The sequence below is a fragment of the Colossoma macropomum genome, unplaced genomic scaffold, assembly GCF_904425465.1.
Source record: "Colossoma macropomum unplaced genomic scaffold, Colossoma_macropomum, whole genome shotgun sequence".
Classification (NCBI taxonomy): Eukaryota; Metazoa; Chordata; class Actinopteri; order Characiformes; family Serrasalmidae; genus Colossoma; species Colossoma macropomum.
Window position 1 is genome coordinate 11,846,566 of NW_023494796.1, and position 24,361 is coordinate 11,870,926.

Consider the following 24,361-nt stretch of genomic DNA (forward strand, 5'->3'; position numbering starts at 1 on the left):
CTGGAAATACTTTGTATCAAGAAAGCCTGCAACTTGTCATTTAAAAGCTGTATTTCAATGAGAGAGCTAAAGGCACAGAGTCAGTACAACTGCACATGTGTGTGTGTGTGCTTTAGCCTGTAAGGCTACAAATCAGAAGATGTTGAAAAAAAAAAATAAACCACTATTATGTAGAAGTAAATCTGAGACACTATTTCTGCACATACCTGTGTAGGACTTTATAAATAATAGCCTCAGAGGTGAAAAGTCATAATCAGATCTATTATGTCATGCAGTCAGTCAGGCTGTTAAGATTTGAACAAAACTGCAGGAAAATGTTTTGAACAAAACTTCGTCAGTGAAGAAGACATTGCAGGAAACATTGTCACTTTGAGCAAACACTCTTTTATTGACCACAGCAGCAGCGGAGAACCACCACCCAGCACTAACTGAATGGCCGAGAAAGCAGGCAGGTCACTCATAGCTGTACATTGTCCATCCTTGGTAGACACTAACACTGTGTAATCTCACAACACAGCACAGAATGGCACAAATCACATATAACACCCCATTTAAGCTACAACAACAACTTATTTCAGAAAATGTCTCCCCTACTGCAAATATGGAGCTTCCCAAGGTCCTCCATGCATGACTGCTCTGCTGGGCCACGCCTTCCACACCAGTATTGGTACAATATCTTGCTATTTGTTGTCCTAAATAATGGATGCAGTTCTGTTAGGTGTACAAAAACTGTCCGTTGCTGATGTTTGGGTGCTGCAGAACTGACTGTATCTGTAATATTTGAGTAACTAATCCAGTTATTCTAATGTGTCCAGTATCATCATGCTTATTTAAAGTATGTCAAGTGGTCAGGCAGATCTTGTGTACACAGTTCAGGTGTGTATGTGTTGTATGTGTTGTGTATGGTGGTGTATTTACTCTGATTTAAGTGCAGATTTCAGAGATGTGTAGTAGACTACAGTGTGTAAACAGGACTCTCCATTCATACTCCTCTCACACTGATGATCCTCAGAACAGCCCACCTGATCAGAGAGAGAAGTTATAATAATAATCATAGCTATCAATAACTATACCTATCAAACAACCTGTCAATAAATACAGTTATCAATATCTACAGCAACCAATAACTACATTTATCAATATCTACAGGATCAATTGAAGGTGTGTCTACATGTACTGAGGATGTTTCTACCTGAAACACATTTCCAGTGAGTTGTTCTCTCCTCTCTTTAGAACCTGAGGAGATAAACCAAAGAGAACCATCAGCGTCAGTTTATCCAGTTTAGAAAGACGCTGTGAAGGGAAGACATATTTAGCTACAGATGAAGCTCCATTATGTATGAGCTCAGAATTCAAAAATGCAGAACATTAAATGGTACAGACACACCTGACAAAGTGAATTCACACATGGAGATGTTTCTACTGTTCTAAACTCAGGTGAAGGAAATAAGCGACTATTTGTATGGGGTTTAACAACCCCAATTCCAAAAAAGTTTTGACGCTGTGTAAAATGTAAATAAATGTAAATAAAAACAGAATGCAATGATTTGCATCTCATAGACTCATATTTTATTCACAACAGAACACAGAACACATATCAGATGTTGAAAGTGAGACATTTTACCATTAAATGAAAAACATTAAGTCGTTTAGAACTTGATGGCAGCAACACATCTAAATGAATTAATGTTTGTCATGAAATTGTAAAATGTCTCACTTTCAACATCTGATATGTGTTCTATGTTCTATGTTCTATGTACTATATAGGCCATAATACTCATCCATTCCCAGTAAATGCTAGATAGCCACATGAATGTAAGTAGAGTACTTTGCATTGTGATTTAAAGACCCATGCATTTCAGCATTACAGTCTGGTTAACTTCTGCCACTTTTGAGGTAAAGGCAAAGCAGAACTTATTAATCTTTGGGAGAACAGTGCAATATTTAACCTCAAAGAGTGTCAATTAAATGGAATAACCAATGCACGATTATTCGTGTGCCTTCTCTAATACCATAAGTGAGGAAGGACCCTAAAATTAAAATACAACCTCTAAAGTAACAGTCCTAGCATTTAACCCCAAGAGAGTTAACTGAGGATAAACAGTGTATCCCTCAACAATGTACAGACTGCTGAATTAAGCATTTGGAACAATAAAATTTAAAAGAAGACACAGAATAAAAGAGAAAAAATAAAGTGTAAAATATAAATGCTTTAGAAAAAACAAATAATTAAAAAAGAAGTTGGAAGTATAAGCAAAATGTGTCTCAGTGTCAAAGCACTTAATGAACAAAAGGTGTAAAGTGAGGTCATTTTGATTTTGGCTGTCTAGAAATGAGGCTTTTTGCTGAATATTGTCTTCCAAAATAGGACTTTTATTTTGAAACAATGTATCTCAGAAACAAGATAGAGTAGTCCATAGTAATATAAAATAAAACATGTTTGCTTTATAAATGTTGATTTAAACATTCATGAACATGTCATGAAGTGTTTATATAAAATGTTATGAACATGTTATGTAGACACCCTTCAAATGAAGTGTTACCAACAAAACAATCATACTATTTTACACTGCAACATGGTATTGTTTAGCAATCGCATCATGAACTCAACAGCACACTACAGCGGTAGTTGCAGTTATACCGATCGTTATGGCTACAAAGACGGCAATAACCAAATATCTATTAATTATGACATTCTTTTACTGAAAGGCAAAGCACAACATTATAATATGCAAAAAATGCATTCAAATATGTATTTGGGGTGAAAATATCATAAAATTAATGAATTTAGTGTTTCTGCAGTAAATTTACAGCAATTCTTCACATTGTAGAATATATGAATAATGAAAACACTAGAAATTAATAGAAAAAGATGTTTAAGAATTGTAGAAAATATTTCTCAGAGAGGTATATAGAAAGTACCTTTATTTGTGTTTCTGCAGATGCAGTAAACACAGGTGGAGGAGAGGAGAACACACACAGGACACACACTGACCAGCAGCTTCCAGCAGACACTACAGTCTTATACAGGAGGGGTGGGGGAGGTTTGGGACGTTGTGTCTAAAGCAAGAGAAAAACAGCAGAACCAGAGACACAGTGATGGGTGCAGATTAGGACAGTCAAATTGCTTTAAAAACAACCCCAAAGCAGATAAATTTAGGACAGCATGGAAATAGCAAATAAAAAGTCACTTTGAGTTGTATTTTATTGCAAACAGCATGAATCCAAGATATTTCATGTTTTATCCTGTAACTTAATTTCATTTATAAATATACATCCATTCCTGCCATTGAGGCCTGCAACACATTCCAAAAATGGTTGGGACAGGGCAGTTTAGGGTCAGCAATGGAGCAAAATTATTAAATAATGATGTGATTTGACACAGGAGAGGTCAACAGGTGATCGTAACCATGAGTTTGGTAGACAAGTAGCATCCAGGAAAGGCCTAGTCCTTTAGGCACAAACATGGGCTGAGGATTGCCAGTTTGCCAACAGATGCATCAGAAAATTACTGAAATGTTTAAAATCAATGTTCTCAAAGGATGATAGGAAGGGATTCAATCACCAAAAAATGCTAATAGACTGGCGGACATGTGAAGGAAAAGCGTCCCAAAGACGAGGAGCAACTCTAGAAAATGCTCGATAACCAAACTATAAAGGTTAGAAAGAAGAGCGGTTAGCAAATCAGCTGAAGATGAGTGGAAAGCACAAGAGCTAATGCCTGTATGAACAGAGTTACAATAGTCTTAAGTCCAGTAAAGGTAAAAGCATGTGAAAGAGATACAGCAGCAGATTTTTTAGTGAAGATGAAAAAGAAGTTTTAATGATAGAACTGACGTGGGCATTGAATGAAAGAGCCAGGTCGAAGGTGACCCAGATTTCTGACCTGAGGGAAAGGGGAGACTACTATATCATCAAGTGATAGAGTTACAGAGCCAGGTTTACTGAGAGGTCATTTAGAGCCAGTGAGAAAAAAAGTAGTCTTAATTCTATTCAGCATGAGAAAGTTATGTTTCATCCAGAGATAAACAAGATTCTAACTGTCTGTGGGGTAAATTTTTGCTGGATTTGGTCCTGAGCTAAATCTGCATGTCATCTGCATAGCTGTGAAAGTCCTGTTTAAAGTGTAATATGATCTGACCAAGGGACAGTATGTTAGTAATGTAAGAGCAGAGCTCCGAAGGACCCCTTGAGTGACAGTCAAAGTTGATGAAGTAGAACCAGAGAGAGAAATAAACTGCTTTCTATCAGTGAGATATGAGGTGAACCAGTCTAGTGCAGAGCCAACAATGTCCAGCTCACAGGTCCTTGACAGGAGAGTAGAATGACACACCATGTTAAAGTCTGTACTCAGATCTAGTACAATAAGAATGCTAAGGGCTCCAGCATCTGCACATGTAAGAAGGTCACTAATAACCTTAGTTAAGGCAGTTTCAGTACCGTGGAAACCAGACTTGAAAGGTTTGAAAAGATTACTGCTTTCTAAATAAGCCTGAAGCTGATTAGCAACAACATGTTTCAGAATTTTAGAAATAAATTGAAAATTTGAAATTGGGTGGAAGTTATTGAAATTAGTTGGATTAAGGCCAGTTTTTTGAGAAACTTTTTCTTTTGAGTGACGGCAGCTAGCTTATAAGCAGTGGGAACCTGGCCAAGAAGTATTGATTGATCAAAAAGCATTGTGAGATGAGGAACCAGGGTAGGTGGACAGGCTTTAGTTAAAATGGTTGGTAGTGGATCAAGAAAGGTGGTAGCTTTAGAGGCTGTAACAATATCAGCAATCAGAGAAGAATCCGTACTAAAGGCAGAAAGACAAGTACAGAATGAGGTACTAGCAAAGAGTTTGGAGTTTGTGGAGAAAGTACAAGTTGAAGAGGCTACTAAAGAGCTATTGATCTTAGCAACTGTCTCTGAGAACTGTAGGAAAGAATTTCATAGATTAGAGGAGGCAGCTGCATTACTTCTCAGGGCTTTGAATAGCTTAGTGACTTTTGTAAAGAGATGGTGGGGGTTAGTTTAGCACTGTTGATGAGACTGCAGAGGTAGTCTCAAAGGTAGGTAAGGGGTAGCCTGATTAAGTGGCTTGCTGTCGTGTTTTGGTTCGGAAGAGTATACCAATTGTATTATTAACTATATATTCCTACAGTACAAGTGACTTATTACGGAGAACATTTAGTAGTGCAAAAGAGATACAAGAGGGAGCAGAAGGCAAATCAGGTTAGAGAAGTTAAGTTAGCACCACGAGGCAAAGTTGGAGCTAGTGGGTGAGATGTAGTTCAAAATGATATATTGGTGCAATTTCAGTAGTGGATAGTTTTGTTGCAGTTATGCCTCGAGCCCCAGTGAACATACTGATGCTAGGAGAGTATGGCTGCTTTACCTGCAGTTATGAAAGTGACTTTAGGGAGGCAATAGGAGTTCTTGAGTGAATATACTTTAGTGGCAGTATAGGACAGTAGCAGTGGATTAAACAGGTTCTCAAAGCAGAGAACTGGAAAGAATGGAGCAGCATGCAGAAATGCCACAGTGGTTAACAACTGCATTATCAGCAGATAGCAATGACACCCAATCTGGACAGTGCACAGCCGCAGCAGAGATACGAGTCACACTCAGAGAAGGTGGAGCAGAGTAACAGTAGTGATAGCAGCCTGACTTTGTTAATGGTAGGGCATAGAAGCAGCATTGATAGAAGCCATACTCTGTCAGTGCAGGGCAGAACAGCAACGGTAATAGCAGCCACACTCACAGAAATAGCAGCCACCCTCAATCTGTATGCAGGGCAGATTAGCAGCAGTTATAGCAGCCACACTCAGTCGGTATGCAGGGCAGAGAAGCAGCGGTGATAGCAGCCACACTCAGTCGGCATGCAGGACAAATCAGCGGCGGTGATGCCAGCCACATTTGGTCGGCGTGCAGGACAGATTAGCAGTGGTGAAAGCAGCCACACTTGGTGGGAGTGCAGGGAAGAGTAGCAGTGGTTATAGCAGCCACACTCAGTCAGTATGCAGGGCAGAGTAGCAGCAGTGATAGCAACCACATTCAGTATACAGAGTAGAGTAGCAGCAGTGATAGCAACCACATTCACAGAGCCCTGACCTCTGACCCTATCAAACATCTTTGGGATGAACTAGAAAAGTATTGTGAGCCAGGCCCTCTCGTCCAACATCAGTGTCTGACCTCACAAATGCTCTTCTGGATAAATGGGCAAAAATTCCCACAGACAGACTCCAATATCTTGTAGAAAGCTTCCCAGAAGAGCGGAAGCTGCAAAGGAGGACCAACTCTATATTATGCCAATGGATTTAGAATGAGATGTCATAAAAGCTCCTGGGGGTGTAATGTGTAGCTGTCACTGTCCCAATACTTTTGACCATATAGCGTGTGTATGTGTGACTGTGTGTGTATATATATATATATATATATATATATATATATATATATATATATATATATACAGTTAGTAGCCTCTCTCTCTTGTCAATACAGCTCATGGATTGTTCTTACAGTGAGGATCTTGAGGGGAGCTGGAAATCCACCAAGTTGCTGCTTCTGTTAGTTTGGCACTAGTCAATTTATTCATAGATCACCTGCAAGTTCTGTCTAGCATAGTCTGCTGAAAGTGTCGCTTTAAAAGCCATTTAAAAGCTGTATTTAAACAACACTACAAACACAGGTTCTATCATATCAAGGGTCAAATAACGTTAAGGCTGTTGAAAAATTTTGTGACATTACTAATTTTTTGCTAACACATTATCAATATATTAACTCTGACAACCCTTAGGCAGAGAGAACCCAAAGATCTCATAAACCATTCAATGTAAAAGGTCACAGCCTATAAAGATATATGAACGCTAAAAGTGCTCTTACATTCACAGACCTGTGCTTACACACTTTTGAACAACTAAGAGACTCAGTAGATCAGAGAGAGAGATCTTACCAAGGAAACAGAGTCGAGTGGTTCTGGTTCCAAAATGACAAACTTCTTCCCAAGAACAAGCCCTGAGTTTTATCTTTGGCAGAACTCTTCTTCTGTACAGCACAGTAGTACAAGCCGAGGTCTGACTCACTGACGTTCTTCACCAGCAGATCACTGGTTTGTTTGCAGACATTCGACACAATTGAGTAACGTGGATTGGCATGTTGCTTCAACACCATGTGCTCATGTGAGGAGTTTTTAAACCACACTGTCTCAAATCCATGCTTCCAAAAACAGTCACTGTAGAGAGTGACGTTGTCTCCTGGTCTGACTCTAATCTCCACCTCTTCTCCAGAGAGCCTTGAGAATAAAACACCTGCAACACACCAAACTTTCCATTTAAAAATCTCCCATACCACTAGTTGCTTTGTGATTCTCTTTGTCTATAAAATGAATAAATCCCAGCTGTTCTGATGGTAACCAGATGTTGAAAGATCCACCACAGTATGAAAATAACTAGATTGTAAAGTTTACTTACACATGAGAGTGATTAGAATGGCTCTTGATCTCTCCATCTCAGAGACTGGTGCTGGGTGGCAGATGAGGGTGAAGGTCTTTGAAGCGGATGTCTGTGCTGTGATCTGATTGGTCCACGTCAGTGGAACATTTCTATTTCCGATTACGTTTCACTGTGTAGCAGTTATTCTTAATGCTCAGACAACTCACCAATGAGAGACATGGAAAATAATTTCACACTGTCTGATTGGTCACTTCCTAAGAGGGTGGTCAAACTAGACTTCACTTGGTAGATGTGTACATAGAGATATGTAGATAGATAGAGGAGGATATGTAGTATGTATGTAGGTTTGGCTGAAAGGCAGACAGATGTACAATAAAGAAATCATGGTTAAAACACAAGCAGTGACCTTTATTAATCTGTGAGTAGAAATTTTAATCAGAGTGTTATGTTAACATGCTAAAACATGTCTGGTTTGTGACTGAAACTACTGCAAAAAGCTTAGTTTAATGGGGACCCACCATGCCGTTGAGCTGACTCTACTATAGATTTCCTATTTTTGCACCTTTGATGTTTGTGAGCTTTCAGGCTGGAGGTTGTGTGTACATGTGAGAGTGGTCAGAATGGTGAATCTTCACACATTTGAGGGATCAATTCTGAGACAGTGCACTTTATTTCAGCTGTTAACCAAATAGCCTAATCAATAGATAGACAGGTGAATAAAGACTGTGTCTATTTGTCATGGATCTGTTTAGTGCTTGTGCGGCATCTACAAGTTTCCAAACAGAACTGACTGACACTAAAAAGGAGAGCAGGTCATCTGGACTGACCTGTGTGTTGAAATGAGCAGGAGTTCTGTGTTGTGGCTTTCTCAGAAACTGAAAGGAGCTCCTGTTTGTCTCTGCATATTTATGAGGTGGTCATGTCTAACCACAGGTGTTTCCATGACTTTTTGTGTGTTGCAGAAGGTAAACTGCCATTCGAGCTGTGCTAGAATACACTAGTTTTATATTATTCACCATTTCACTAAAATTAGACTACATCAGACTGCATCAGATCCGAGGTCAGGTCAGTTCCCGTCGTTCTACACAAGTCAGTAAATATGTGAGATCAGTCAGTAAAGACAGTCAGTGAACAGTCTGGTCTGATATGATCTGAGCTGCAGGGTCTCATTGTGGGTTTCCTGTTTCAGCGTTGTTTTCAAACTCTCAATGTGGGGGAAGACAGTCACACATCGTTGCTCATGTTAGCTGAGTAAAGTGTTGCCACTTACTTTATCCCCCCCAAGTCTTAACAGTTCAACTGATTGGCTTCTTATATACACACATTTACTCTAGAAATAAGCAGCCGAAATAAACCCCATTCTGGAAATCTGAACATCTCTGTGAACTGCCTTGAAAAGATGGCAAGGTATGGCTCACGAGTGGCGCAACTGTCTAAGCGTTGGCCCTATCATCAGGAGATCGCGAGTTCGATCCCTGGTGATGCTACAGCCATCCGTGGCCGGGAGTCCTAGAGATCACAATTGGCCTCGCTCTCTGGGTGGGTAGGATGGCCCCCCCTTCTCCCCCCATCACTCAATGAGATGCTAGTCAGCGCAGGCGTCTGATAGCTGATGCAGCAGATCTTGTGGTTGGCACTTTCCTCCGAGCGAGTTCAGCTGTCCAATGATGATGTTGAGCAGCAGTTCGAAAAGATGCGGTGGAGCTTCACAGGTCTCGGAGGAAGTCTGTGTTAGCCTTCGCCCTCCTAGCGTTGATAGCATCGTGTGTTTGGGGGAGTCCTAACTAGTGGGTGGAATTGGAGAGTACTAAATTGGGGGGAAAAAAACTGGGTAAAAATAAAAAAAAAGGATGGCAAGGTGTCTTTTCTAAAAGATCACTCTCCACAGTTCTGTAACTTCTGATGAATATCTGTACATGCTGTTTTAAAGGTCTGGTGTAGCTGAGGCAGTTGTTTACCTGGAATAAACATGTCATCTACATGAATTACCAGTCAGAACACTGCAGCCCCTTTCATAGTGATGCTATGTAATGGCCACCACACAAAGTGTCAGCCATTACCCACAATTTCAAACTTAAAACCACTAAGTCAAAGGGGCAGACAACACTGACATTTGGGCCAGTCCACGTTAATGGTAGGACTTGCAGCTGCTGGGCTGGCAGCTGGTTTAGGAACAGTGTTGTACTGGCTCCATGCTGGGTCTATGCAGGATTTGGCAAAGGTGTGGTAGGCCAGTCCCAGCTTCACCATGTTCACTGCATGGCAGCAGGTAGCTGTAGTGTCAGGTAGTTGCTGAACTTCAGTGACAGGCCTTTTGTATAGCTTGGACAGAACGCCCACACCTGGTCGTCATGAGCAAAGTCCTGATCACAGCAGGGGTCATCACCTCTCTCACAAGACTCTACCTTTGTTTGGTCTGAAAATGTATCTGCTTGTGTTAAGCAATCTCACAGTCCATCTTACATTCTGGGAAGCTTTCAAACAGCAAGTAAACGTGCAGTTTCTGCTTCTGACCAAACACCAGCAAGCAGCAAGAGAACACTCCAGCATAAGATTTAACTGTTAATATCCACTGCAGGAGCTATGTGAGCTTGCTAGGTGTTGAGGAATGTCTTCAGTACAACTTGTAACTATCTTTCCTGCTGATGATGTTGAGGCATCAGTAATCTATCAAATCTATCAATGTTTTTCATGAGGACAAGAACCGCCAGGCTTGCTCAATGATAGTTGGTTGGTTTGAAGACCCTTAGGTCCAGCAAATGAGGTCAGGCCAATGGAATGGGACATCGATGTCACCAATGTTGTGTTACACTAAGCCAGCCAGCCTGAATACTTCATTCTACATTGAAAACATATGTGAAAAGACATCCTTCATCAGCTGGAGCTCGTGAGTATGAAAAACTTTACTGAGAGGCTAATTGACTGCCTATTGACTGCTAATATCAATATCAAGCCCAAATTACCTACATCAGATGTTTTACAGCAAAAAAAAAAGGGATTTTAGCATAGTAGGTCATTGCTATCACTAATATTTGTAGATCCCCCTTCTAGCTTAGTGAAACTGATGCAGATTGTTACCAACAGTTACAAACTTCAGTTTTAGCACATCTGAAGTCAGTGGCCTGAAGCACACTTGCTGCAAGTTTCCTGTTTGTGAACATTTGATGCTCGTGAGCTTTCACTCTTGAGGCTGTATGTGGGTGGACAGCAGTGAATCTTCAAACGTTGCTGTTTGTGGTGGTACAAAAACACAACCAATTTTCCTTTACAGTATAAACTTAACTGTATGTGCAGTTGCAAGGGTGCGTTTTTGACTGCACAATGCAGTCATTTCCACAAGGTGCAGCATCTAGCACTGTGTAGAATCTATGCCCAGGCAAATTCATGCTGGTCTAATAGGACAAAGAAGGTACTAACTGCATCTGTATAAAGAAAAGTGTGGTCCATATGAGGTTAAGCGACACACTCCGACTTGTGACTTGCATATCTTGTTTGAGGTGAAACTGATTGATTTTACAGATGTTTTACATTTAAAGAGAATCAACGCTCAGTGAGTGCCAGCTGCCTGTTTTTGCTGTCCTTGGTCCTGAAGCTCTTGCTCATCTAATGCTCACACAGGCTTACTTACTCTAACCTAGTGTTTCTTAACCCTGGTTCTGGAGACCAGCTGCCCTGTTTTCCCTGTTCCTAACACACCTAATCAACTAATCAGCTCATTACTGGGTCAAAGTGGGAGTGTTAAAGCAGAAAAGGTAGTAAAGTGTGTGGAGTAGTAGGCCTACAGGACCATCATGTTGAGAAACACTGCTGTAGCTCCCTTCACACTTAAAACCTGGGACATTATTAAGATACTAATAATGTTCAGGTTCATGCCTTCACATGCCCTTAATGCCTTTCATGGCCAGGGCCCACCAGCATGCCCAAAATCCCTGTAGTTACTGAATAATGAGCCTTAGTGTGTACTAAGCCTCAGATTTTAAGGGGTTAAATGGTATTTCACTGGGATGCATGTGTTAATACTTGTCATGAAAGTGCCATTAAACAGGCTGTGACCTCTACAGCATGAATGGACAGCAGCTCCTTCATCTCTGAATCATGTACAAAATACACTCCTGCAAAAACTGGAAACTCTATGGTAAAAAAGTGGGTCTGGTGTATCCCAGATAACCTCCCTGTCTAACATTATGTCTCTATGAGAATTTATAATCTGAGTCTTTTCTTTTATGTATAGTAGTTTTTAAATGGGAAACTGAGTGTAAGTTAATAAGAGACATTGTCCTTCTGGGGGCTTTTTGCATCCAATCCTTAGTTGGGTGGCATTTTAACTCAGATCCCCAATACATTTGTTGGGTTCTGAGAGCAAATCTTAAGATAGTATGAAAGAACAAATGATTGGGAATGTTATACTGAGAAACCACATTTTGGAAGTTGTCCAAATGTTGTTGTCTAGAACCTGTGTATATTTTTCAGCCCATGGATCCTGCATGAATGGTTCCAGTGAGGGATTAAGCCTAGTCCTGGACTTTAAAACAGCTTTCTTGATCATTGAGTCCAGTTGCTAAGACAAACCATGGTACTTGATGATATTTAGTGTGCACTTAACTCTGTCTAGCATCAGAAGTGTAAGACCTCATCAGATACAAGCAACAAAGCAAGGCAAAGTGGGTTGTTACCATTTATTGATAAAAGGCTGTATATTTACAGGATAACATACATTTCTGATATCCATTCAAACTAATAATTCAGTTCATGACTCTTCAGTTCTCTGAATGTTGAGATCCTTATAAGCAGTTTTACATTTTACCAGTCTTAACCCCAGAATATATAACATCAGAATATGTACTGAAGTCAGAGCTCTGATCTCTCTTCTTCTTCATCCGTTTCTGTCCTCTGCTCGGGAGATCCAGCGAAGCATAACACACATCATCTCCTCCAACCTGCAGACACTTAGAATGTAAAAAAAATCAGATTATTGTTCCTGTGAATCTTTTTCTGTTAAAAGATTATGTGTATTAATAATAAGCTCTGTCTAATTGATATAATACAGAGCCTATAGCTCAGGCTAGACTAACACTTGGTTGGTTGGATTGGTTGGCAATACATGGATTACCATGATGTGTTTGCATAGTGCATTCTGGGTATTGTAGTGAGAGATGATTATATATTACAACACTATTTAACAAATAATATCGAACTCTAAGCTGGAATGTCCCCTTGTGTTACAATACCTTGTCAGATTTTCTACTTGTTGGATTCTTTGTATTCTCACAGGAAGGCTCTGCTGAATCATGTTTCCTCACCACTGTCAATGAAATCAATGAGAAATTATTCAAATGTAAGCTTATATAAACATGGCACACATCTAGATATCCCACAAAATCTATCTACATTATTTAAATTGAAGACATTTTGTGAAAATTAATAAATTACAGCAAACTTGTGGGCAGAAGTAATGAGAAACAGTAGGTCACTTCTAGCCTTCATAACTTCAGAATGGTTTAATATACAAACATGATCCACATATCAGGACGTTCAGCAGACCTGCCCCAAGCATCAAGCTGTGACGTAAGCATCAGTGAGTAATGCATCAGTGAGTAATTCGGCTCAGAAAATCACCTAAAATTCTGATATTATTGCTCTGCTGTTTGGCCTTCTTAGCCCAACAAACGGTTAAAACAGCAACAGTTTTCACACATCAGATCACACATCAGACTCTGCCTCACCATCCAGAGTGATTTCATCCACCTGTGACCATCCATCAGCCAGAGATCCAGCTCCAAAATCACCCAAACACCACTCACTACTGTTATACTACATCTCTGCTTTTAGCCTTCATATTATAAACAAAGGGCTTTCAGTTTACATTGATTTTAAGTATTAAAAATATCTGATATTAAATATGCAGCTTAATTTGCAATTAAAAATAAAGCCTGTCTGGCTGTGTATCAGAGTTTTAGCACTGAGCCTGAATCCAAGAGGACAGAAAATCAATAAAAAACATGTCCGCCTTATGCTAATTGTTTATTCATAATAACCAATAGAATGAATCTCTGAAAAATGAATTTTTGAAAGGATAACTAATACTACGCTTGTTTTCAAGATCTCTTTAATTAAAAAATACAAAATTTTGCAGCCACTAGATAAATATTTGATCAGAAATGACCCAATTCAAAAAGATATAAAAATTCTGTCAGCATTTACATGTCAAACAATGGCATATCTGAGTAGCCCAGGGTCTCCTGAACTTAACATATGGATGTGTGATTGTCTCACATAAATACTTTATAATTGCAATTGTAATTGTAATTGACCCCAAAAATACCAAAGAAATTCCCTGAAATTTTAGGCTTCTAAGAGTTAAAGTTAAATCACTATATTATTAACAGCGTGACTTTTTAACTCCTTAAAATCCCGGACGTATTACATAATAAGGCTTATTATTCAGTAATTACAGGGAGCTATTCTTAGGTTACAGAAGTGCATAATAAAATTGCCGGTGGGCCCTGGCCATTTTCAGGTGCTAATGCCATTATTGAAGTTTTCTAGTTTGACCATTACACACATTTGTAGTTTTACCCTGAATCCTTGCTGACTTTGAGCTGTGTTTCTTATTTTTTACGTGTGCTGATGTGATTCTGTAGCTGTTTTCCTGTACAGCGTTTCAACTCAGCTTTTTTATGGCAAGTTCCATTACGACTTTCTTGATTAAACCAAAGTTTTTTTCCAGCTACAGCAATGCTGCAAATTTGTCTGCACATTAAAGTATCTGAACTACTATTTACAAACAAAACACAGTGCTGATGCAGCAAAATCAGTAATAATAGTAACGCAGTGTAATGCAAAACTTTACGTTGAGATGGTGTTGATTTTCCAAGTGTAAATTAGTTAACGCCTCCACAGAGAACACACTTCTGTTCACTTTAATGCACAATTACTTATTTATAACATATTTAATGAATTTAACATACAGGGGAAAATAAAACTGTGACCTGTGCAAAACACGTGGCACATTTTATATTTTTAATTAAAAGTTCAATAAAGTTTCATTTTTTCCCAACATTTTAAATTCAGTAAGTAAATATAGATTTTGCTATAGTCTGCCATATTTAAGTTTGTTCCCTGTTAAAGATTTTATTATTTTCACTTAGACAATCAAGAAAACATGTCATTTGACTGGAGTGCTCAGACTTTTACGTAAGATTGTATAAGTAGTTCAACAAATGATACTGGACAGGGCTCACGGGAGAGAAATAGAAGCAATAAGAAAGTGAAAAAGCTACAGTTCCCTTCAAATCAAGACAAAATATGACAGTATGAGAATGAGAAGCCACAATCATGGAGAACATCTAACCCCTGCTGCTCTTACCGGATGTTGGTAACGAATACTGGAAACTGCATTCACCGAATTTTCATTGTTTTGTCCACTTATATAGCTCTAATAAATTCCACTGCTTTTTAAATGGAGAAAATCTTTCTTTAGAGTCAAATTTGAGCAAATAAGAGCAAATAAGGTGAATAATTCTGATTAACTATGACAAGAGAATGTGATTAACCACAATTCATTATAACTAATATGGCTTTTTAAACATGTCAAAGCTCTGTTTAACTAGTCCAGGAGTTCCCAACGTTTTTGCACCTTAAACCCCTCAGAGATGCAGCCCTCTCCCACACAACACACGTTTGGGGCCAATAAAAATATCACACACAATGACAACCAAATGCAGTTGAAAAACATGGCACTGCTGACCAGCAATAAACCAAACAACAGATCATTTTTGGCAGATTTTTTGGACACTTCATAGCGCTATCAGCTAAGAATCATATGATGTTGGTACAAAACAAGTAGCAGTTTTATAAAGATGTGTCTCAAAGTTATATTTTCTCAAGAGGTGGAGATCAAGGATGAGTCACACTACCAACACATCGAGCAAGCCTTCTGTCCACTCATAATTAACCCATTTTGAAAATGGATAAACATAAAATTTGTTTATGAAGCATGGTTATGAATGATACCTTATATCTCTTAATAATACACTGACAATATCTAAGCTGCTAAGAAGAGCCAAGTCATGGAGGAAGACACAAGCTGATGGAGCATGGTGGGTATCTAGGGTGGGCCCAGCTCTCCAGCTGCCCATCCATGATCAGTATTACGTACACAATATAAGTTCGATTTAGAAAAAAAAAAAAATGATGTGAAGCACTAACAGGCTAATGCTTTTCATCATTCATGCATTACCTCCCATCAACCAAACACATGAAATTAATGTTGAAAACACTGAAAGGAATGTAAAAAGATGGTAGAAATAGTAGACCTGGTAGACATAGTTCTGAGAGAGAGAGTGTGTACCTTTATTTGTGTATTTGTAGATGCAGTACACACAGCTGAAGGAGAGGAGAACACACACAGGACACACACTGACCAGCAGCTTCCAGCAGACACTACAGTCTGACACAGGAGGGGTGGGGGTGGTCTGGAGCGTCGTGTCTACATTAAGAGAAACAGAGCAGAACTAAGAGGGACTAAACACTCATAAACCACTCAGTCATTAAAAGGCCACAGGCTACAAAGACATATAAGTAAACAAAACAAATTCTGAATTGCAGAGAGAGAATCAGTAGATCAGAGTGAGAGATCTTACCAAGGAAAGAGAGTCGAGTGGTTCTGCTTCCAAAATAACAAACATCTTCCCAAGAACAAGCCTGAGTTTTATTTTTCCTATGGCGTGTTTTCTGTAGAGCGCAGTAGTACAAGCCCAGATCTGATTCAGTAACATTCCTCACCAGAAGATCGCTGATTCGGTTGAAAGGATTCCACACAAGAGAGTAACGTGGATGAGTCTCTTTGTAAAAAACCACTTGCTCATTTGAGGAGTTTCTAAACCAAACTGTACTAAATCCACTCTTCCAAACACAGTCGCTGTAGAGAACAGCATTGTCCCCTGGTCTGACCCTCATCTCCACTTCTGCTCCAGAGATCCTGGTGAACAAAACAGCTACAAAACCCCATCGCAATTTAGATTAAACAAAGATCAACTTTTTGTAGATCTTCTTAAACAGAAAGCCATACTTGCTCTGTTATGATTCTCTTTGTCTATAAAGTGAATAACTCCTAGCTCTTTTGATGGTAGCTAGATGTTGAAAGATCCACCACAGTGTGAAAATCATGGCAATGTTTACTTACAGAAGAGAGTGATGACAACAGCTCTTGATCTCTCCATCTCAGAGACTGGTGCTGGGTGGGCTGATGATGGTGAGGGTGTTTGAAGCGGATGCCTGTGTCGAGGTCTGATTGGTCCACGTCAGTGGAACATTTCTATTTTTGATCACCATGTAGTGGTTAATCTTAATGTTCAGACAATAAACCAATGAGAGACGAGCAAACCAGTCCCACAAGTCCTGATTGGTCATTTCTTAAGAGGGTGGTGCTTGATTTGATCAAGCATGGGATCACTGTAGGTTTTGGCTAAAAGGCCAACACATGGCCAGTAAAGACACAGTTAATGTAAGACCAAAGATCAAACAGTGAGTTGAAGTTTTAATCACCATATTCATGTTTAACAATAAACATAACTGCACTGCACCAGAGTTCACTGTCCACCCTGGTCTACCATCAGTAACTCAATTCATTAAAGCAGGGAAATCACTAAGCACATACTGTTTCTGAGCCTGCAGGATTAGTCTTTAAATTACACAAACTGTCGACTTGAACGAAATGACCAAAGCTCTGTAGTGATTTTAGGACAGTTACCAGGACAGTTATAAAAATAGGGAGGAATAACCAGTTTTTAGCAAATGTGTGATTAAAGGCACTCAGGGCTGGATGTGTGTACAAGTGCAAGCTCAGCACAAAATGCACCTCAATGCTACCACAATAATTCTAACATTCAGTTTATCTAGGCTGAGCCAAGGACAGCAAACTGCACACAGCTCCATGTAATGGCTGGATGCTTGTGTTTGAAAAGATGGAGTGAAGGAAAAAAGCGTGAGACAAAAAAGAAAGTGACAATTCAGTGATGAAGTGATAGCAGAGTTTATAAATGAACTCATTTCCCGCCAATTTACACCTGGTTTTAAAAGGTGGAGAAAAATCCAAGAAAATAAATAAATAGATAAATAACAATACTAGGTGCTCATATGTTAATAAATCGAGCAGTGTACGTGATCCAGGGATGGGGAACTCTGGTCCTGGAGGGATTTTCCTGGTCAAACACACCTGTGTCAAGTCATTAGCTAACTACCAGGTTTAGTTGGTGTGTTAGAGCAGTGGAAATCACCAATCTGTGCTGGATTCTGGCCCTCAGTTCCATGACTATTAGAGCTAGGTCTTCAGTTTAGGTCATACATGTCAAAACTTGGTTAAAACTGAGAAAAAACCACCTCTATGACAATGTCAATTTCTGCTAGCAGCCTCAGCCCTGGCATAGAACTGCATCTGTTTTCCATCTGACTGAAATGTATTTGTCAGGCTATCACTTGTCCTTGCCGGCATATCTAAGACTTCTTGAAGGCCTAGAGTGACATTTTGTCTCACAAAATCGGTCCCACTCATTGAAAATTAAAGCGTGATTGATTGATTTCTCTGTCAGGTCCTAATAATTGTGATATGGCGGGTTTCTCTAAAAAACTTGGACAGGTCAAAGATTTGGTTCATAACTCAGCTTTACAGAAAACTCAGCAACAGTGTACAAAACACATAGGAAAAATGGTGCACTGGCTCAGGCTAACACTCGGTTCACTGGCTGCTAGCTGGATAGGCTACATTGTTTACTACTAGGACCTGTGGATGCCACTGCACACATACCCTGGCCTAAGCAGAACACAGGTGTGTCCTGAGGCCACATTATGTTAGTGGTTAATCTAATCTAGTCCAGCTGCTGAAGTCCTGACCAATGGGAGAGCTTTCTTGGCTGTATCTACCCAGATACCACTGAGAAAAATAATTCTGATTGGTCAATTTTACATAGTGGGTTTAACCCTTTTGTTTCCAATCAAAAGTAATTAAGACAATCATCGTAATCAATGTAGAATTTAAATTCAACAAGCATAACTATAATATTAACTGAAAATAGGCCTAAAATTACAGAAGGTAGTTCTTTTATTTTACAGAAACCATACAGCAGTTAACATATGGCCAGAATTTGTCTGATTTGTGTCTGAAACTGGTGCATAAACTTCAGTATAGAAGGTCCTCAGTGTGTAGTGGGCTGATTTGACCTTCATACAGCTTTCCTGTTCGTGTGTGTGAGCTTTTAGGTTTGAGAGTGTGTGAGTGGTCACAGTCAACAACCACATTTCCATTACAGTCTAAACTGAGCATGAGTGGGTGCATGTGTAGTTGGCCTAAACAGGGACTTTTTCCCAGAAACTGAAAGTAGCTCCTGTTTGTCTCTGCATATGTATGAAGGGTCCGTCTCTGACCACAGATGTTTCTGTGACTGTGTGTTGCAGAAGGCGAACTGTTTGTAGAACACTCCAGTTTCATATTCTTTATTGTTTTAACTTTTTTTTTTAAATGCTAAAGTTTTCTTGCCCCAGTTTTCAATCTTTTACTTTCTGTTGATATAAATGCAGAAAAGAACATGAGAATTTTTTAGACAGATCTTCGATCAGTTTCTTCAGTGTCTCCACTTTAACCAGGCCTGAAACTCCCACCTACACAATACAGAGCAGATGTGAGATCAGTCAGTAAAGACAGTCAGTGAACAGTGGTCTGATGTGCTCTGAGCTGCAGGGTCTTATTGTGGTTTCCTGTTTTAGTGGCTGATGTTTGCTGCTCTTAAACTCTCAGTGTCCATAGGACAAACATTATTTTTTTCTTTCATTGTGGCACTCGGTGAGCCCATTTTCTGTCAGAATTTATACATACTATGTTGAATAAATTCTAAAATTGTACGTTTTTCATTGAAATATATTAAAGGTTGTTCTTATTGTCATAAAGCAGAAGCAAAATAAGGCCAAGGATCACAGCTTTGGCACGTGACAGATAGATTCTTAGTTTATTTGTAACCCCCAAGAGGTAAAAGTGGGGAAGAGTTCACAGTTGTAAAAAGGGGTGGGTTAGAATGTTTTGTGCCAGTGTGGTTAGATGTGCTGCAGCAATATTGAGTAAATGAAACACAATGACATGGTCACAATGATATGTTTTGCTCCTGTAGGTTTATTTGAGTATTTACTAAAGTGTTTGAGCATTCACGGACAGGGTTTTACATTGGCTAATACTTCATCCCTTGTCTTATGCCACTCCACCCACATCAGTGCAGTCATGTTTATTTTCTGGCCATCAAAACAGCAACCAATTGAAAATGCAAAAAAAAAGAAAAAAAAAGAAAAAAAAACAAAAACACCAAACCACATTAGCAATATGTTAGCATTATACCCAGGTCGGGGTCATTCCAAAGAGGTTTTACTGCATGAGTCTTTAGGGCATGCCTGGGGGCCCAAACCATTAGGGGGGCCCAGGTGCAATTATGACATTCCATTCAGAATGTTGATGCTCTCTACATTATTTCTAAACATCCACTTCATTTTCCCCTTCAGTCACTGCTTAGCAGCCATTGCACTGTCCACCACTACCACAGTCAAGCTTTCACATTTTTTTAGCAAAGAGCCAGCATTTCTGTGAATGCACTTTGATCTGGCTCTAGATAGCTAGCTCTAGGTACTGAAAAGTTGTGCCTCAGGGATGTGTAAACATGACCTGTTACCCCAACAGAGGATTTTCAAAGCCAAACACAAATAAAAAACATCAGCTCACCCAAAAAGTTGCTGTCATTGAATGGACTTCTACTACTTCTGCTACTTCTACTTCTGCACATATTGTCATCAAAGGTAAGATACAAATGGTCCATGAACTTTTTTTATGCCTTCAGCTGTGGCAGTAGGCTTTTGCTTATGATGCATGTTTCCACCACAGTTAATACGCTGCACAACTCTCCAGTACCCTTGTACTCTACCCTTGGATCCAGTGATCCAGAACTGATCATCCAACATCAGTACCTGACCTCACTAATGCTCTTGTGGCTGAATGCAATCAGATCCTCACATCAGTGTTTCAACATCTAGTGTAAGAGGACTCAAGGCTGTTACTGCAGCAAAGAGGGAGAAACTCCCTCCATATTAATACTCTTAATTTCAGAATGAACACTGGAGGAGCAGGAGTGATGCTAATTTACACATACGTGATTGATTATTATGGCTGTCTTTCTCACTCTGAGTCAGTGAGTGCTGAATGTCTGCTTGCACTGTCCATGGTTCTGAAAGTCCTCCCAGATTATCTCATTTACACAAGCTTACTTATTTTGATGTGTGCATGTATGTGTGAAAAAAAAAAATCATAAGTTCATCATAGAAGGTAAACTGCTAAACTGAATTTATTTATATATTTGAAATACAATCTCTAACCAATGAAGTTCTCAACTAATTGCAAATTTGTCACAGTGAAGACTTTCTAATAGAAAACAGAAGGAGGCAAATACTTTTACTCTAGCATATCATCATTAGAATACCATTGTATACTTATACTAATAATATTATATAAAAGTATATTGCATAAAACTGAAAGATTATTATCTAGAAACTAGTCTCTGATTTGGTTAAAAGTGTTAATAAACAAGAGGCTTGCAAGATGTAATAGTCCCTTATGAGATATCATATATTTAAGTAGGAAAGAAAACTGGATCAGTTAATGACTGTGACTTTAGAACTTTCAAGTGTTCCAAACTTCCAGAAACCTCCGCAGTTTTACATTTGGTCAGTTTTAACCTCAGAATATGTGCTGAAATCAGAGCTCTCTACTCTCTTCTTCTTCAGACGTTTATCTCTTCTGCTCGGGAGATCCAGCGAAGCGTAACAAACATCATCTCCTCCAACCTGCAGACAATTTACAAACCTTTGATTTAACTGACCATTTTCTAACATAGAATAAAGCAGTTTGTGTTTTACATTTAAAATGATCATATTTACAGTATGAAGCACTTAGTCAATGTATATATTTTGTAATATGGGAGTCAGACACCTAGTGTGGAAGGCCGATGTCCAGGATAGTTTGGTGACCTCCCTGATCTAAACCTTATCATGACAGTTACGGCCTGACCCTAGACTGGGTCGTAACAAGAGGAACAGATACCTGTTCAAAACTGTTTTACTTAAATTGGAGGACCTAATAGTACCCAAGTCTGTTCTGTCCTCTTTGGTAACACTTGCAACTGAAGCCAATTTAGTGAATTCTTTTCTCTTTTATGTGACGATAAAATCACCAAGAGCTATTACATCAAAACTAAGAACACCAGAAAGTAAACTGGAACTGTGCAGGGTATTCTTTCATATTAGCCAACAATGAAATCATTTATCATGAAATCGTTTATCATGGTCATCATGGTCATAGCTGTCTCAAGTACTGTACTTATACTGTACTGTACAAGAACTGTAAGTGACATTGGTTCTCATTGGTACCCATTCTTGATTTGAAATGTGGTGGAGAAACGTTCTAACACTGTTCCTTCCAGTATAGACCCTCTGCTTCACTGAGACTAATGCTGTGCCAGCTTCTGTCTTGACATGGTAACTGGTGGTCTTGTGACACCAGGCCAGATCAGTAGGTGACCTCGGGATGGCAACGGGCCCAGAAGCTGATGTCCAGTACAGCATAAGCCATTATTGCTCCCCTGGCTGCAGGGATTGTCTGGTAAAACTAGGGGAGCACACTGACAGAAAAGCAGGTAGACAGTAAGCAGGTGAAGTGGAACTACGACTATGATGAGGAAGTGGGTTTTCCTGGTCGTTTTGGGTTCCACCTATACCAGTGGATTAAAGTTCATCATTATCATTGTGCACCCTTGTTGGCACACTAACACCTTCTGATGTTCATAGCTGGAAAACTGTCACACAGCTCGACAGTGATGGTGCTACAGGGAGATTCACTCGAAAGAGGCCCCAAATATTGTGTAATAACTCTTGCTTGGATGAAGCAATCTGAACAAAACAACATTCAATGTGCTCCTCAGTATGGAGCTTCAAATAAGCTGGGATGCCCCTACGTCCGAGCAGTGAGGTGGGTGTCGGACAGCCGTCGCGATGTTTAACCTCCGTTTGCAACTTCCAGGTGCATACTCCCGTACCCCTTCACTCAGTCACTCGGCTTCTCATCAGGACGGCGGTGTACAGTATTGAGCAGTATGTCAAGGTAAGTAGCATATTTTTTGGTTCAGATTGCTTCATCCTAACGGGAAGTTACAACAGAATATTCGGGGCCTCTTTCAAGTGAATCTCCCTGTATAATACTGTACTGTACAATCTAAACAGATAGATGAAGGACCTCTGAATGTCAGAATAGGGCAGAACAACCTCATATAGAACAGGACAAGTAAAGGTAGTTGAGTGCATTACTCAGTCTCTGTGCAGAGCATTACTTGATCACACTATTTCAGCAAAAAGATGACATAGTAACATTTGGATGCACCCACACTGTTAACATTAGCACCTGTTGGACAATAAAATAGATATATGTTCTGACATCAAAGACTAGTTTGTTATTCAGGTAGGTGTAGGTTTATAGGTATATTACATAGGTATATGTTCTGAGCTCAAGGACTAGTTTGTTATTTATGTTATGTAAAGTGCAGACCACTGGAGACACCACTGCATGTTCAGACATGGTTACATCTGGCTTACAGGACGCAGAAGCCCTGACCAACCTTTTTCATCCTGGAATATTTATACTGGAATCATACTGGAATATTTGGCCAGAGCAGTGCGTCCTTTGGGTATCTTTGGCGTACTGGAGAAATCCATGTTGGTCACATACTGCACACTGCTTACTACTTTATCTGAGCAGTATGAAGTAGGTTAATTCAAACACAGTTTTTATCAGCGCATTCATGGTGACACTCTATGTGGTGTCTTTGTGCTTTCTGCAATATGATGCTACACAATGCTGTGCAGCGTTACACATCTGGGACGTGATGGCCTTTATAAATGTGGTATGCAGATTGCTCTGTCACTGTTATCACACAAATAAAAGTTTACAACAGTATTGTAAGATCTCTGAAACTGAGGTCCTGACCTTTAAAAGTGTGTGTTTGTGTGTTTCAGTACCTCATCATTTTTTCTGCTTGTAGGACTCTTTGATTTCTCACTCTCGCCTTCATCATGTTTCTTCCCGACTGTCAATAAAATAAATCAGATATCATACAAATGTGAGCTGATATAAACAATACTCCTAGTTCATATATACCAGAAAGAAAGATCTTCAGTATTGACATTGAGAACATGTTGTGAACATGTAAAAGGACTTGGAGGAACCTAACACATTTTGGGTTTCACTAAATAGTTTTTCAACATTTACGCAACATTTGTTTATTTATACAAGCAACATGCATATCTCTGTTACAAATGAAAATGTGAAAATGTGTGAGTAGAAATGTTGCAGCGTCAGCTGAAACAGGACGAGGGGCCAGTTGCAACATTCACTAGGAAAAAGTCAGGGAAGTTGATCAAGACGCAATGGCCCAATCCCATTTCACCCCCTGCCCCTAACACTATGCCCTTACCCTTCCGTTTTGTGCGTTCAGTCTGAGGGATAGGGTGTCCCGATTTCTGTTGAGATAGAGGGGTAGGGTGAAGTGTTAAGAGCTACATGACCCTCCAAATGGAGGATTTACAGAGGCACACCCCAAACAGTGGCACACTCCAAAAAACTGGAAAGATGAAAGAAACACACAATGTAAGTATTTTCTCCATTAAGAAATTAGGATAACCATTGTATTATCTTAGTTTAATGTCATTTCAATGTATTACGGTCCTTTTCTTTATAACAAGCATAAAAATCACTAGCAGTTTGCTGATGTCTCAGTAGTTAGCTAACTAAACTTCCTGTTTCACCTTAAATGGAGCAGCATTTACATTCTGGCACCTCAGGCATCAGA

The 24,361-nt window shown here is 39.5% G+C and overlaps 1 long non-coding RNA gene across 1 annotated transcript; it reads right to left on the bottom strand.

Moving 5' to 3' along the window:
- Window positions 1–21,175: 21,175 nt before the first annotated feature.
- LOC118816789 lies at window positions 21,176–24,086 on the bottom strand. Its single transcript, XR_005007906.1, has 3 exons — window positions 23,987–24,086; window positions 23,532–23,599; window positions 21,176–21,308 (listed from the first exon to the last, which is right to left on the bottom strand). It is a non-coding gene; the product is annotated as an uncharacterized LOC118816789 (long non-coding RNA).
- Between the last annotated feature and the right edge of the window lie 275 nt (window positions 24,087–24,361).